This window comes from Sciurus carolinensis, chromosome 9 (genome assembly GCF_902686445.1).
Source record: "Sciurus carolinensis chromosome 9, mSciCar1.2, whole genome shotgun sequence".
NCBI classification, from domain to species: domain Eukaryota; kingdom Metazoa; phylum Chordata; class Mammalia; order Rodentia; family Sciuridae; genus Sciurus; species Sciurus carolinensis.
In genome coordinates this window covers 9782163-9798934 of record NC_062221.1, presented here as the reverse complement: position 1 = coordinate 9798934, position 16772 = coordinate 9782163, and positions in this window count along the sequence as shown.

Here is a 16772-nt window from a genome sequence, read left to right as displayed (position 1 = left end):
GATCTCCAAAATGTCATTGTGTGTGAATTCTTTCAGTCTGACTTTACCTACCTAAGAACGCCTCCAGTGCAAAACAATAGCTTAAAATTCTTGGCACCTGGATAATCCTGAGAGCCATGCACATTTCTGAGATTCTTTTATGGTCATTTGAACGTTTTATTTTTGTATAGAACTTGACATATGTTAGCTTAATTTTTATTTTTTATTTTTTCAGTGTGGGGTTGGTCTGATTTTTCCTAATGGTTTGACCATGAAAAGATCAGTCTTCTCTCATGTCGGGGCAGACTCTATGGATTCTGCAATGAGGTAATTCCAAGTTCTCAGCCATAACAAGAGTAGTGGTAGAGAAAGATCCACATTGAATTCTGGTTTCACTGCTAACTGGCTGGTCTTAGTGAGTGACTTAATTTTCTGTGTTTTGGTTGCTATGCTTTCCAGCCTGAGATGACTTCCTTTTTACCCATAAATTCTTTTTTTTAAATTATTTGTCCTAATTTGTTGCACATGACATCAGAGTGCATTTTGACTCATTATATACAAATGGAGCACAGCTTTTCATTTCTCTGGCTGTACACAATGCAGAGCTACTCCACTTGTGCAATCACACATGTACATAGGGTAATAATGTTCATCTCATTCCACCACCCTTCCCACCCCCATATTCCCTTCCATCTGCCTAATCCAAAGTTCCTTCATTCTTCCCTTGCCCCCTCTCACCTCATTACAGATCAACATTCACATATCAGAGAAAACATTTGGTCTTTGGTTTTGTGGGATTGACTTAATTCTCTTAGCATGATATTTTCCAACTCCATTCATTTACCTGAAAATGGCATAATTTCATTCTTCTTTAAGGTTGAGTAATATTCCATTGTGTATGTATACCACAGTTTCTTCATCCATTCATCTGTTGAAGGGCATCTAGATTAGTTCCACAGTTTAGCCATTGTGAATTGAGCTGCTATAAACACTGATGTGGCTGCATCACTGCAGTATGCTCATTTTAAGTCCTTTGGGAATAGACCAAGGAGTGGGATAGTTGGATGAAATGGTGGTTCCATTCCAAGTTTTCTGAGAAATCTTCATACTGCTTTCCAGAATGGTTGCACAAATTTGCAGTTCCACCAGCAATACATGCATGTACCTTTTTCCCCACATTTGCACCAACACCTATTGTTACTTTTATTCTTGATAATTGCTATTCTGACTGGACTAAGATGAAATCTTAAAGTAGTTTTGATTTGCATTTCTCTAATTGCTAGAGGTGTTGAACATTTTTTCATATATTTGTTGACTGATTGTATATCTTCTGTGAAGTATCTGCTAAATTCCTTAGCCCATTTATTGATTGGGTTATTTGGTATTTTTGGTGTTTAGATTTTTGAGCTCTTTATATATCCTGGAGATTAGTGCTCTATCTGATGTGCATGTGGTAAATATTTTCTCCCATTCTATAGGCTCTCTCTTCACATTATTGATGTTTCCTCTGCTGAAAAGAAGCTTTTTAGTTTGACTCCATCCCATTTATTGATTCTTGATTTTATTTCTTGTGCTTTAGGAGTCTTGTTAAGGAAGTCAGGTCCTGAGCCCACATGATAAAGATTTGGGCCTACTTTTTCTTCTATTTGGTGCAGGGTCTCTGGTCTAATTCCTAGGTCTTTGATACACTTTGGGTTGAGTTTTGGAAAGTGTGAGAGATAGGGGTTTAATTTCATTTTGCTGAATATGGATTTCCAGTTTTCCCAGAACCTTTTGTTGAATAGACTCTGTTTTCTCTAATGTATGTTTTTGTTGCCTTTTTCTAATATGAGATAGCTGTATTTGTGTGGGTTTGTCTCTATGTCCTCTATTCTGTACCATTGGTCTACATGTCTATTTTGTTGCCAATACCTTGCCATTTTTGTTACTATAGTTCTGTAGTGTAGTTTAAGATTTGGTGTCATGATGCCTCCTGCTTCACTTTTCTAGTTAAGGACTGCTTTGGTTATCCTGGGTTTCTTCTTTTTCTAAATGAATTTCATGATTGCTTTTGAGGAATGTCTTTGGGATTTCATTTGGTATTGCATTAAATCTGTATATCATTTTTGGTAGTATGGTCATTTTGACAATATTAATTCTGCCTACAAAGAACATGGGAGATCTTTTCATCTTCTAAGGTCTTCTTCCATCTCTTTCTTTAGTGTTCTGTAGTTTTCATTGTAGAGGTCTTTCACCTCTTTTGTTAGATTAATTCCCCAGTATTTTATTTTTTTGAGGCTCTTGTGAATGGGGTAGTTTTCCTAATTTCTCTTTCAGAGGATTCATCACTGATGTATAGAAATGCCTTTGATTTATGGATGTTGATTTTTATATCCTGCTACTTTTCTGAATTCTTTTATTAGTTTTAGAAGTTTTCTGGTGGAGTGTTTTGAATCCTCTAAATATAGAATCATGTTGTTGGCAAATAGAGATAGCTTAAATTCTTTTCCTATTTGTATCCATTTAATTTCTTTCATCTGTCTAATTGCTCTGGCTAGAGTTTCAAGTACTATGTTGAATAGAAGTGGTGAAAGAGGAAATCCCTATCTTGTTCCAGTTTTTAGAGGGAATACTTTCAATTTTTCTCCTGGGGTTCAGCATATATAGCTTTTATCATGTTGAGTTATGTTTCTACTATCCCTAGTTTTTCTACTGAAGGGGTGCTGCATTTTGTCAAATGCTTTTTCTGAATTTATTGAGATGATCATATGATTCTTATCTTCAAGTCTATTGATGTTTATTCAATTAGGTTTATGGATTTATGTTGAACCAACTTTGCATCCCTGAGATGAACCCCACTTTATCATGGTACCTTATATTTTTAACACATTTTTGTATGTGATTTTCCAGAATCTTATTGAGAATTTTTGCATCTGTGTTCATCAGGGATATCTGTCTGAAGTTTTCTTTCCTTGATATGTCTTTGCCTGGTTTTGATATCAAGGTGATATTAGCCTCAGAGAATGAGTTTGGAAGTGTTTCCTCCTTTTCTGTTTCATGGAATAATTTAAGGAATATTAGTATTAGTTATTTTTGAAGGTCTGGTAGAACTTGGTCAAGGATCCATCTGGTCCTGGACTTTTCTTGGTTGGTAGGCTTTTGATTGCATCTTCTATTTCATTGCTTGAAATTGATCAGTTTAAATTGTGTATGTCTTCCTGATTCAATTGGGTGGATCATATTTCTCTAGAAATTTATCAATGTCTTCAAGTCTGTTTTATTGGAGCATAAACTTTCAAAATAGTTTCTAATTATCTTCTGTATTTCAATAGTGTCCATTATATTTCCTTTTTCATCAGAGATTTTAGAAATTTGAGTTTTTGCTCTCCTTCTCTTCCTTAGCTTGGCTAAGGGTTTATCAATTTTATATATTTTTTCAAAGTATCACTGTTTTTAAAAATTATTTTATTTTTACAGACTGCATTTTGATTCTGTACTCAAATTGAGTACCATCTTTTTGTTTTGTCAATTTTTTTGATTTTTTTTGTTTCAATTTCATCTCTGATTTTTATTATTTCCTGTCTTCTACTTTTGGTGTTGATTCCTTCTTTTTCTAGGGCTTTTAGATATAATTTTAGGTCATTTATTTGTTGACTTTTAATTATCATAAAGAACAAGCTTAATGCAGTGAACTTTCCTCTTAAAACTGCCTTCTTATCATCCCAGGGATTTTGATATCTTGTATCTTTGTTCTTATTTACCTGTAAGACTTCTTTTTATCTCCTTCCTGATGTCTTCTGCTGTCCATCCAGCGTCATTCAGTAGAGTATTATTTAGACACCAGGTGATGGAGTAGCTTCTATTTTTAATTTTATCATTGATTTCTAACTTCGTTTCATTATGATATGATAGAATGCAAGGTAGTATCTCTATTTTTTTGTATTTGCTAAGAGGTGCTTTGAAGCATAATATTTGGTCTGTATAAGAGAAGGATCCTTGAGCTGCTGAGAAGAAAGTGTATTTACTCATTGATGGGAAAAATATTCCATATATGTCCGTTAAGTCTAAATTGTTGATTGTATTATTGAATTCTATAGTTTCTTTGTTTAGTTTTTGTTTGAAAGATCTATCAATTGGTGAGAGATATGTGTCAGAGTTGCCCAGTATTATTCTGTTATGATCTATTTGCTTCCTGAAATTGAGAAGTGTTTGTTTGATGTATGTAGATGCTCCATTGTTTGGGGCATAAATATTTATGATTTTTATGTCTTGCTGATGTATGGTTCCCTTAAGCAGTATGCAATGTCCTTTTTTATCCCTTCTGACTTTGGCTTGAAGTCCACTTTTTCTGATATGAGGATAGAAACACCTGCTATTTTATGCATTCCATGTGAGTGATGTTTTTTCCATCTTTTCACCTTCAGTCAGTGGATGTCTTTTCCTATGAGATGAGTTCCTTGAAGGAAGCATATTTTTGGGTCATTTTTTAAAATCCAATCTGCCAGTCTATGTCTTTTGATCGATGAACATAGGCCATTAACATTCAGGGTTATTATTGAGATATGATTTGTATTCCTGGTCATTTTGTCTTATTTTTGGTTTTTATCTTCACTTGGTTTCTCCTTTGATTGACTTTTCCTTTAGGGTAGTTCTTTTCTTTGCTGATTTTCATTGTTGTTTTTTTATTTCCTCCTCATGGAATATTTTGCTAAGAATGTTCTGTAGTGCAGGCTTTCCTGTTTTAAATTCTTTTATCTTATTTATCATGGAAGATTTTTACTTCATCATCATATCTGAAGCTTAATTTTGTTGGCTGTAAGATTCTTGGTGGTTGGCGTCAATTTTCTTTCAGAGCTTGGTGTATGTTGTTCCAGATCCTCCTAGCTTTTAGGGTGTGGGTTGAGAAATCTGCTGATATCCAAATTCATTTCTGCCTATATGTAATCTGATGCTTTACTCCTGTGGCCTTTAAAATTCTATCCTTATACTATATGCTAGGCATTTTCATTACCATGTGCCTTGCTGTGGATGCTTTAATTTTCTACATTTGATGTCCTGTACACCTCTTGTATTTGATTTTCCATTTCATTCTATGGGTTTGGGAAACTTTCTGATATTATTTCATTGAAAAGATTGTGCATTCCTTTGTTTAGTACCTTCGTTCCTTCTTCTATTCCAATAAATCTTAAATTTGGCCTTTGCATGTTATCCCATAATTCTTGGAAGCTGTTTTCATTGTTTCTTACCATTTTCACTGTGTGTTCATCTTAATTTTCAAGATTATATGCTTTGTCTTCATTGCCTGAGGTTCTGTCTTCCAAGTGGTCTAATCTGTTGGTGATGCTTTCTATTAAATTTTTAATCTGGTTTATTGTTTCATTCATTTGAAGGATTTCTGTTTGATTTTTCTTCTTCAGAATCATTACCTCTCTATTGAAGTGATCTTTTGCTTCCTGCATTTGCTCTCTTATACCATCCTTTACTTCGCAGATCATTTTAAGTATGGACATTCTGAACTCCTTCTATGACATTTCTTCTGCTGTGCTGTCAGTGAATTCTATTACTGTAGTATCTTGGTTGGTTTGGGGCACTTTCTTCATGTTGTTTGTGTGTCTTTCCCTCTAGCAGTGCAGATCTGAGGTTTTACAGTTTTACCTAGATTTATAGTGTCCCTCCAGGTTTTGAATTCCTCACCATTAAAGGTAAAATCAATATTAATAGTACCCAGTGCAAACAATATGCAGCCTGCAACCAAATAACTCCTACTAAGAGATATACAGTTTTTGTCACAATAAAGAGAAAGGATGTGTTTGATTATTATATACAATATAATCATTAAGTTTGCAAAAGAGTCTACAGTTCTAATAGTAAACAAAGAGAGAACGGGAGGGAGATGTGAAGTTTATGAGGTAGGAGGTGAGAGTGTAGAGATATTAGGTCATAGGAAAAGTGATAGAGGAATCAAAAAAATTGTTAGCAGGAGAAAAGAGAGAGACTCTAGGGGAACAGATAAGTGAGGATAAAATATAGAGAGATAGTAAAAAAAAAATACAACCAAACTGTAATACACTATTCAGACATTCCAGTCCTCAGTAGCCTTATTCATGATAAGTACTTGGTTTCAAAAATGTTGGGGATATGAGAGGGAGTAAAGAAAGAAAAAAAAAAATCTCAAAGGAAAATTGAACGATTGTTTCTGTTGGGGTTCAATATCTTCTGTGCTTCCCTTTCATCCGATAGGTGAGGTTGCCTGGAGTTTACTCGTATCTCCACCCCCAGATGTTGAAGGTTACTAGGGTGGTAGGCTTAGTCTTGGAGACAGAACTCCTGGGGGTGGGGTGTAGCTATCGTCAGTCCCCATTGGAAGACTGCACCCCAGGAATCTCCTGTGTGGTCCACTCATGATGTAGGAGCCTGGTCTTAGTTCTTAGGAATTGTGGACACCACAATTCCTGGTCTGTAATTTCGTCTCTAAGCTGTATCTCTCCTGCCCCCTCCCTTTCGACTTCCCAATGAGGAACTCTCTTTCTGGAGGTCCTAAGGGCTGAGCAGCAGGACCTTTGTGCCTGTCATGGAGAGCGGGTCTGTAAGGACAGATCAGGACCAGGTGTTGAGAGCTGGGGACCAGCCATGTAGCTGCAAGCACAGGGACCCCAGAAGCCCTGTTGATTGCCAAACCAGGTGGACTGCGGGGGAGTCAGAGACTGGGCTGGTATTGGGTCCTAGCAAGTGCTGCCAGAGTGGACCCTGAGAACCCAGTGGGTGCTGGCCTAGTTGGTTGGGTAAGTTGGGATCAGGATGCCTTCATACCCTCTTTCCAACCCACTGGCTCTCTGCAAGGCTTTCTCTTGAATCTGCAGCATGATGGTGGCAATTAGCACATCTAGCAGGAAGACCTCAGGTGTAACCAAGCCTACAGGGACCTTAGTGGCCCCTGACTGTTGTCCCTAGATGGAAGCAGCCCCGTCTCTAGTTGGTGGTCACGGCAGTGAACCTGTAGGCACCTTGATGTTGGGCTTCCAGGCCCCAGCCGAAGTTCCAAAATGGAAACCACCTTAACTAAAATGGCAATGGCCACAGCAGAAGTTACCCAAGATGGTGATGGAGGTGTCCCAAGATGGAGGCGACCTGCTTCAGAGATAGGGCAGGGAGGGAGGGCTGTGCAGTGGCAATGGGCATCCTGTTCTGTGATGCAGTGCTGTGGCGGGTAGTTCTGTGGCAGGTGGCTGCCTCTGGGCCTTGTCCATTGTTCCAAGGTGGAGGCTACCATGTCCAGGGACCTGTGGTGGCAGCTGCAGGGTCCCAAGATGGAGGCCAGGGTGGCCCTGCATTGGTAGATGGGGAGCCCACAGAGTGTGGGTGGGGGGTCTGGGGCACATTTACCCATAAATTCTTAGAGCTGGAAGCCAGTATTTGTTTCTATTGCTGCTGTAACAAATTACTATAAACATGAAATTATTATCTTATAATTCTGGAGATCAGTGGTCTGAAGAGGGTCTCTGAGGTAATGTCCCAAATTAGCAAGGCAGAGTTCCCTCTGTCCCTTTGAGTCTTTCCAGGATGCCCCACTTCTTGCCAGTGGCCCTTTACATCTTGAAGCTCAGCTGCATCATTCTGATCTTAGTTTTGACCAGTACATCTTTTTGGACTCTGAGTTGCTCGTCTCCTTCTTTGACTTAAACTTTTTGATGACAGTGGGCTTGTGTGGATGATCAAGGGTGATCTCCCACCTCACCTTCCTTAACCACAACTGCAGAGTCCATTTTGCCACGTAAACAAGCAACATTTTCATAGACCCACGGACTGGAACATGGGCATCTGTGATGGAGACGTGAAGAAGCCAGGAAGGACACTCTACAGATTTCCATCACCTCCCTTCATCTTCTCCAAGGAAGGATGTTACTTTTATGAAAATTCTTCACATGGGTGCTTTCTTCCTGAGTTTATTTGTATAATGAATTACCTCTCTAAAATGCTCAAGTGTACAGTTCTATTAGTATGCTTGAACACTAATTAACAAGGACACTTGTTCTTATTTCATTTGACTTTCATAGGTTTTGTCCATCAACAACTACGCATGGAACTGATGATTCTTTGCCATCGCAACATCTTACCTTTATTTCCTCCATCGGGCTTCACGCTCACCAAAAGGTTAGATGCTACAATTATTTATGCTAATCTCAATTTGCTTTTGTGCTGTCAACGGTACAAATAAAGCTGCAGAAATTGATTACACATCACTGACAGCAGAAGCAACATACGGTTTCATCAATGAAAAACCCGAGTCATGTAAGAGCTCAGTAGTGTGTACAGCCTCATGAGAATGACAATCAAAACCAAGTTGTAATGATATGAATATGTATTGGGTACCTCATCCTGCTTTGGTAATTTTAATAATCTGTAAAAAGATAAGTGTAAAGGGAAGCATTGCTGTTTTTATTGAATACTCCTTTTTAAATTCAAGGTATTCATATTGGCATTTAAAGTACTTTTATGTTGGTTTTCTTGTTTTGGGGTTCAATTTTTTAAAAGTCGTTTGATCTAACCCTAGGAATGGAAAATAGATAAATCAAAGCTAAATATGACTTATCATCACTCAATAAATAAATCATAACTAAGTTTAATAAGGGTATTGAAAATTCCAATATGTAGACTCAATTATAAAAGAATCTAAGGTTATTTAAAAAATCAGTAGTGTAAAGCACATTTCTCTTGTTTTTGCTCTAAGTAAGTTGTTAGATCATCTGATCATTTGATTATGTTACAAGGCAAACTTTTAATAGAACCTTCTTGATTCTGAAATCAAAATTCTATGTCAATCTGGCTACAAGCCTTAACAGAGTGACTTTCTGCCTCTCCTTTTCTAGTAAAAAGTTACTGGAGTATGAAATCTCAGCTTTCAAGGGAAAGAGAATGCAGAAGAGAAAGTATCTACTTCCCAAAGCATTCACTATGAGTAAAGAAAACCTCACTGCTGTACCTAATTCTGCAGGAGATAGATACCCTCTGCATCTTTTAGCACTCAGATTGCCTAAATGAGTGAGGAAATCCATAAAAGTTTTGAATCCTATGACTATGTATTCTGCTTGCCAAGAAGAAAATCACAAGACGTGGGCATTCTAAATTTATTTGAGTTAGTAATCTTAATGAGGAAATCTTATTAATAATAAATAAAATGAGGTGCAATGTGAGAAAGTTATGATATTCAAAACTGTATTTGGTTGTTTAAATTGGACTACATTATTTTGCTCTGAAGCTTGCTCGGTAATGTGGTACTATGTCATTTAGATTCCTTTCCAGTGGAGCATGGATTGGATATTTAAACACAAAGAATGCCTACATCACACAGTTACATCAAAACTTTAGACTCAGGGTTGTTCTTTTTCAGGTATGGTGAGTAGAACCCACAATCAGCCTCTATCTACCAGGAAGCTAAATGACAGTAGAAGTTCACATGTTAAGCACAGCATCCTCCTTTCAGATAAGAATGACAAAATTGAGCAGATCCACCAGAAAAAAAAAATGAATCTACCAAGTTAACCTTTGAAATGATTGTATTTTGGGGTTTGAGCCTACACTGTATTACTTATAAGCTGACTTTTTGGCTGTTTTAATTTTCTGCAAAGTAATAGTGATAACATAAGAAATCAGATGTAGTATTAAAAGGATTGTTAACCTAAACATAACTTGTGATTTGAAAGAGTTGGTTTTTACTACACACCCCTAAACACAGCCACGGATTACTTGCGTTGGCACTTTTAACAAGTTTGAGGACGATAATTGATTATGCTAGAATAGGGTCAGTCAGACTTCCCACAAATGAGAGGAGCATCTGGATAATTCCAGAAATTCTGGTGTAAGGGCTGAGAATGAAAACCCAAATTAGAATCTTTTCCCTGCCTAGAAATGTGTTGCCCTTTCTGTTTAACATTCCTTATCCCTATTTGCTATTGCTATTCTTTATTCTTATATTTTTGAAAACTAAAACACTTCCTGATATCATTTTACTGGTATTGACTTTTTTTTTTTTTTGCTAAGAGCCTTCAGTCTGTAACTTTGTTCTGTGATGCATTATCACACAGCTGGTATGAAACCCCAAAGAAGTTGAAGAAAGGAGGAAGAAAACAACCCATAAACTGCCTTCACTGTCATCTTGAAGGACCAGTGAATTATTTTGGTAAAAAAAAAAAAGTTGACTAAATCAACTTTCTCAAAAATGTTTGGATGCTTCCTTCAACTGTAGACAGCTAGACCAACATTTTCCAACCAGGTCAGTGTGGAAAATGTCTAAGAGTCACCTTCTCAATGTTAGTTGAAAACGTCATGTAATTTAACTTTATCATCATCAGAAATAATCAGTGTTATCATTCTGTGCAAGATAAGACAGATACTGGGTATTCTCATTTATATTTATATGTGGAAGCTGAAGAGTGGATGTCGTAGACATAGGGAGTGGTGTAGTCCTTACCAGAGGCTGGGAAGGGTGAGGGATGGAGAGAGGATCATCAATAGGTACCAGGGTGAAGCTAGAGAGGAGGAGTGGTTTCTCATGGTCGATAGCACAGGAGGGTAACTATGGCTGACAATAAGTAATTGGTTAAAAATGGTAGAGAGGATTCTGAATGTTTTCACCACAAAGAAATGCTATTTATGTACGACAACTGCCCTGATCTGATCATTACACGTCGTATGCATGTACTGGAATATCACACTGTACCTGGTAAGTATGTGCAGTTCTTTTGTGTCAACTAAAAGTTTCAAGAATTAAAAGGATAAACTTTACATTTGCACATTGTTATGCAAAACTGAAAATATAAACATTCCATTACATTTATTTTTCTTTTCAAACAATATATGTATTTTTTTAGTAAAATATTCCACATGATATCACTTCTTAAAATCTTAATTTTTGTTTTTACTATGAATATCTTTTATTAAACTATTAGTGAAATGGACAATAAAATTATTCCTTTCTTTTTGTTTTGTTTTGTCTTTGTTTTATGGAGTGTTTCTCTGATTATGTGTACTTTGTGGATTGTTACCAGAATTGCATTTTCCATTTATAAGTTACAAAATAAAACCTAACATAAAGAGTAGGTTTAAGTCAGTATAACTGAGTATAAATTTATTATAATTTTTCACAACCTTTGAGATAGGAAAGTAACACAGTGTTAGACAATAGTACAACTGAATTAAAAAGTCAACACTTGGGCTACGTTTAATGGAATTTAAGTTACTAGAAGCGAAGATGTAATAGCTTGACACTGCTTTGATAGCTCATGTTACTGTCTCCACCTCTGGTTCCCACTAAAGAAAAGGTAGGCTCAGTCTGGCAGTGAGAGAATGGGAGGGAAACATTATAGGGGCAGAGCACATTAAGATCCCTTGGAAGAAAAGACCAATGGCAGGCCCTGGGATGAAATGACAATAAACTTTAAGCTTACCAAATAAAGAAAAGGGATCCTGCATTTTTATGAGCACTCCAGAAAGAAGGTTCTGGGTTAAAATGTAAAATGACTTAAAAGAAAAATTGAATACCATAAGAAACAATTGAATCTTCATAAAGTTGGCCTGAGATTGTACTTTCCCTCTATGGAAGCCTGAATAATCATTTATGGTAAGTGTTTATAGAGCATTTTGATATGGTTGAAGAGTTGAGCTAGATTGCTTCTGAGGTTTTTTTCAAACTTTAAATTCTACATTTAAAGAGTGGAAGAAACTCTCTACCCGAACTTATCCTGATATGTAAAGCATTACATATTACATTCTAATAATAATTTTTATAAATATGACAGATACATTGTGTTACTCCCATTGTAGAGCTGAGTAAGCTGAGGCAATGTGAAAGTCAGCAATGTGCACAGTAACAGAGTTCATGAGTCTTGGGGCTGGAATCTTGATGTAGAAACACCCTCAGCCTGTACTCTAACTGCCCACGTTCTCCTGACCCCTGATTAAAAATAGAAAATAAAACTACAAAGAAAACTGGTTAGATCAACAACTGAGCTCCAATCTGTGCAAGATCATTTCATTTAAAGAACAAAATGACAGAACAAATGTCTCGAGATTCCTTATTATGGAGGACATAATAATGATACTGAAATCACCAGCAATTATACTTTCTCCTGAAACTATTATTACTCTTCTAATTAAGGAGAGAATTTATGAAGTCCCAGGTACTGTGCTAGACATTTTCAGGTGTTATCTCATTTAATCCTTACACATCCTTCTGTAGGGTACATATGACTATCTCTGTAATATGCAGATGAGGAAGCTGAGACTTATGATCATATTCCAGAAAATGAGAGATGCTATACAAGGGCAAATAATTATCTTTTGTCTGCTCAACTTGGTCATTCATTCCAGAGAGAATTGTAAACTCCTATCTCTAGGTTAGCTCCAAGTGCAAAATGTGAAATGACCTCAAATGAGGATCATGAACTTGCTAACGAAAGAAATTCCTATAGTCTTTGTAGAATAGCTTATCAATCAATCAACTATTTAATAATTGTCAATCAATTAGCAATCTATGTGCCAGGCACCGTGGAGGGTAAACAGTGATTTCTGCAGTCAAGCAGCTTATATCTTCTCCAAACATTAGGAAAATACAGACCCAAATATAGTTAACAATAAAGGAAGCCACTGACTTATTCAAATGGTAAAAGAGTTTTTGTGAGGAGGAGGACATCCTGTTAGAGAGTGCTAAGAAAAGCTCCTGGGACTTGACCTTTGTGTAGGCAAATGACTGACTGATTCAGTTAAGTGCAGAACAACTGGAATAGAAGGAACAAAGTCAGCATGGACAGTATGCAATATTTAAACTTTTAGACTCCAATAATAAGGTCAGGTGGTGTTTTAGTTACTTTATTATTTACAATTTTGCAAATCATTTTAGGAAGAATTTTTTAAAATTACCTTAAGAAAATGTACGAATAGCAACAGCAACAGATTTTAGTTGGTATTGCCGATCAGAGTAACTGGGGCACGTGGTAAGACGCGCAGGTTTACTTGTTCAAGAGCAATCACCTGCAGGCTGCCCCCTACGGGAGAAGTTGTCCTACTACACAATTCTGTAAAATTCGGTCATGTCTCTATGTTTAAGTCACTTGATCCTAGGACTGTGATCTATAAACATGCTTCAAATATGTGATGTTTTTTCTCGTTGGGGAATGGGGTCTGAGTTTGAGAAAGCCCGTGACTGCTTTTACCAATAGAGTAGAACTGACCAACACCATGTGACTTCTAAGGCTGGGTCATTAAAATTCATGCAATTTTGTCCTCATTCCCTGAAACTCAGTGAGTCCATGCCAACATGCAAAAGGCCTGTCTACCCACACACTGTCATGTTCCTTACAGCGAGAGGCCATGTTTTGGTGCTCTGGCTGACACAATCAGCCTCAACCCCTCCTCTCACATTCCTCAGTTAAGGAACCAGACAGGTGATTGAGGCCTTGACCAGCTTGAGTACAACTCAAATTTCGTCACTGCCATATTAAATAGAAGTTCACAGCTGGGACTTCTCTGAGTAATAAAATAGCTGCTAGGCTACTGTGTTCTAGGGTTTGTTTTTATGCGTTAGTAGATAGCCATAACTTCAGGTCAACTGTAAGGTTTGGATGTCTCCTGGCACCCGCCCCTTGGCCTGGCCATCCACTGCTAGAGGCATAACCTTTGCTTCCTTAGTTAGGAAGCCTAATATGGCAAATAAGACTCCCGCACTGCAGTGGAGTGTCACTGGCCGCCAGGGACTGACCCTGTGCTTCTGCTTTCCGTCTGGCTGCCCCTGGAGAGCCCTGCCCGAGCCGTCCTAGGGGGCGAGCTGCTCGGCCCCGTCCCCATTTGCACAACGCGTGGGTCTTTCAGTGTTCCACGGAGCACAGCGGGAGTCCATTAGATAATCTAGAAGTAAGTCGGAAACCAAAAGACAGGAGAAAAAGATGTTCAAAAGCAAGGTACAGATCACGCCATTCCATTGTGAGTTTTTCTGGGACAGCCCTGATTCTAAATGTTCTCTATCACCCAAAATTATTGAAACATCTTAGAATTTCCTGTATTTTTGGTATCCGAGTTATTTATTCCAGACTCGCTCTTTCACTGGAAGAGGTATAAAATCTTTTGTCAGACTATATGTCCCAATTTTGTGTTCAGAAAATAGGCCAATGTACTTTTAACTCGGAGTTAGGGTGCGACACATTTGGCACCTATGATAAGATGATAGAGGCTGAGTCCTGCTGGACAGAGGAAAAGGGGAAACTGGACAAAAAATGGTTCCTCTATAAAGTTTCTATTGAGTGCACATATACAGATATCCTGAAAAGGATGATAACTTGTTCTAGTTTTTTTTTTTTAATAGTTGAAATCATCATTAGAGTCAATCTGTTAACTGGGCATTACTCAACAATATGTTCTTGAAGATTTTAAAAGATCTATATTTGTTCTTATTTTTTTTTTTTTTGTTTCCCTGATGATCCACTAGATTTTTTAAATTATGGAAGAGCATAGTTACAGCTAGCACGCACATTGTAGCTATGTATTCCAGTGGATCAGGAGTGAAAAGAATCTACCATACACCACAGCGCCATAGCTTAACCGGGTTCTGCCCATTCCCAGAGGGTCTTGATGGAGTGGCCACTGCTGGACATGCAGCTGGGTACCATATGCAGCTCGACTCGCATCAGGCAACTCCCCACCAGGACCAAGGCAAGACTCATGGACTAGCCTATTTAAAACTATTCAAAAAGTAAAAGAGATTTTTGATCAGCAGAAACAATATTTTCCAGTGAAGTCCTTTTCTCCTCTTCCAGAATGTAAATGTCAGTGAAGTCTAACATCATTGGGATTCATAATTAAGAAAAGTTCAAAAAGGAAGGCTTTGGTTTTTAACTTCTATGTACAATTATACCTTGGAGTAATTTCTGTTATCATGTCACCCTGCTGTCTGTCCTCTGGCTCATCATGATATTTTCCCTTAAATTTGTTTCATTATTCCATGCATGGGTTTATGCTGTTAGTCTGTGACATCAGATGATACTTCTGCACCCTTCCTTAAGAAAAAGGTATGCCACAGTAGTTAAAAGATACATGACTGTCCTTAGGTAAAATTATTTGTCACCTATAAAGAAACCACATAGTAACTAGTTTTAAAATCTTCTTGAGAAAGTATTCACAAAGAAAACATTTCTTAAAGGGGAAGGACCATGTTAGGAAATGGTGTCAGAAGAATGCAGATAATAAAACTGTATGGTCTGGACAAAGAGTGACCCGAGGAATTGAATATGCTTAAGAGAAGAAAGGAAAAATTAAGTAAATGAGTTCCTTGGTTGCCAACTTTTCTGAAGGAAAGCCATGACATCTCAAAGGGTTTTGAATAATAATTAATAATGATTTGTTGCAAGCAGTTTGACTGTTTTCCATATTTTCTGTTTCCAATAGAGAAAAGGGAAAGCTCTAGAGACTGAGAAGGTGGTAGAAGAACTTAGAGGGCATCTCAAGGTTAGGAATGCAGGGTCCTTTTAAGGGTCTCGCTGCTTAATTAAAGCTAAGCATGGGGATGGAGGAAGTTCAGCTGTCAATGATTCTGATGCCTGAGAAAGAAGGGACAGGGCAGGTCATGAGCATGTTTTGAGAATCCTGTGGCAGGAGTGGCAAGAGGCACTTGATTAATCAATTCTTAAAGTGCCTGTGAGTTAGTTGCCTTGTCCCCATTGTGTAGTTGAAGAAGCTAGACTCTAGAGAAGTAATTTGTGAGTTTTTATGGTGGCAGTTTTAGGCAGTTTGATTAAGAGTCAAACTTAGATCCTCAGGTCTTCAAAGATCATGCTCCTTCTATCACATCAGCTTCTGCTATGGTTTGGGTATGGTCTGGGACCCCAAAGGTTCTGTAAGTGCAGAAATATTTAGAGGTGAAACAATTGAACTCTGAAAGCTGTAACCTAATCTGTCCATCCTGGTTTGAATGGACTGACTGGGTGATAACTGTAGGGCAGCAGGAGGTGGCTGGAGGAGGTGGGTCACTGTGGGGGTACCCTGAAGGGGTGCACATTCCCTGTTGCCCCTTCTCCCCGCCCTGAGCAGCTTCCCTCCATTGGGTCCTTCCACCATGATGTGCTGGTTCACCTCATGCCCAGAACAATGAAGTTGGCCATCTATGAACTGAGACCTCTGGAACAATGAGCCCCAAATAAACTTTTCCTCTTCTAAGTTGTTCTTGCCAGATATTTTGGTCACAGGGATGCAAAAGCTAAAGCAAATTCCTAATGAAACTGTGTGCTATAACATACTTTATTCACTAGAGAGTCTTGGAATTGTAGATACAAGGCCTGGAGGGAAAAACAGTTCTTCAGTTGTTAAAGGAAAAATATGTAATTATTACATTTATGTGAGTCTTCAATTTCTTTGTCATGTTTTTCTTCACAGTTCTTTGGGGGGAGGGAAGCAATATTCTTACCTTCTCTCGACCTACTGTAATTCATAAATGCTTAATAGCCATTAAATACCAGTGTAAATTTGAATTACCATGCCAAGTCTTCTAGTGAGATTTTCATTTTCACTATTGTTTCCGATAAACATAACAATGTTAAAACCTGAAGTGTGTTGTTGCAACCAGTAAAAGCTTGTTGTTTGCTTGTTGCTATGTGTCATTTCATTTAAAACTTGTGATGAGCCCTGAGGTGATTTACAGTTATCACTGTGTCTTCCATCACTTGTTGCCATCAAGGCTGTGAAGTTGTCCGTTCATGCGGCTGGTAAGTGGTGGACTCTGGATCTCTCAAGCCAAGTCCTTCCTCCTTGATACTGCGCTGTTCTGTCAGATT